Genomic DNA, 627 nt, shown 5'->3' with positions numbered 1-627 from the left:
TATATATATATATATATATATATATATATATATATATATATATATATATATATATATATATATGTATAGGTATATATATGTATACTCTCTATATATGTATACTCTCTATATATGTATACTTTCTATATATTTATGTAGAGTTGTATTACCGTCTAATTTTGTGTGGAAAAAAAATAATTATATTATTATATTAAATAAACAAAAAAAATAATAAAATTTTTAATATTTTGTTTTTTATGTTTTTTACGTTTTTCGGTTTTTTGAAAAACCGAAAAAAATTTCCAACATTGGAATCCATGAGGGTTTAGGGTTTAGGGTTTAGGGTTTAGGGTTTAGGGTTTAGGGTTTAGGGTTTAGGGTTTATCCGAATGTGATGAGTAGTGGTTCTGTGTTATTTTCTGTTTCACAATCCAAAAAATTTTCGTTATTTGTTTCTGCTGCATCTGTAAGAAAGTCGAGGATTGCTGCTTCTTCTGTTTTTTTTATTTTTTCTTTTTTGTTTTTGTTTTTTTGGTTTGTCTGTTTTATATATTTACAATAAAAAATAAAAAATAAAAAAATAAATAAACAAAAAAATAATAATAAAACGAATTACCTCGCCATCGTCAACACCATCATCATCGTCAC

Source organism: Eimeria mitis, genomic scaffold (genome assembly GCF_000499745.2).
Source record: "Eimeria mitis Houghton genomic scaffold, Emh_scaff3276, whole genome shotgun sequence".
Taxonomy (NCBI): Eukaryota; Apicomplexa; class Conoidasida; order Eucoccidiorida; family Eimeriidae; genus Eimeria; species Eimeria mitis.
The sequence above is the reverse complement of the archived record's forward strand: the minus strand, read 5'-3'. Positions refer to the sequence as shown.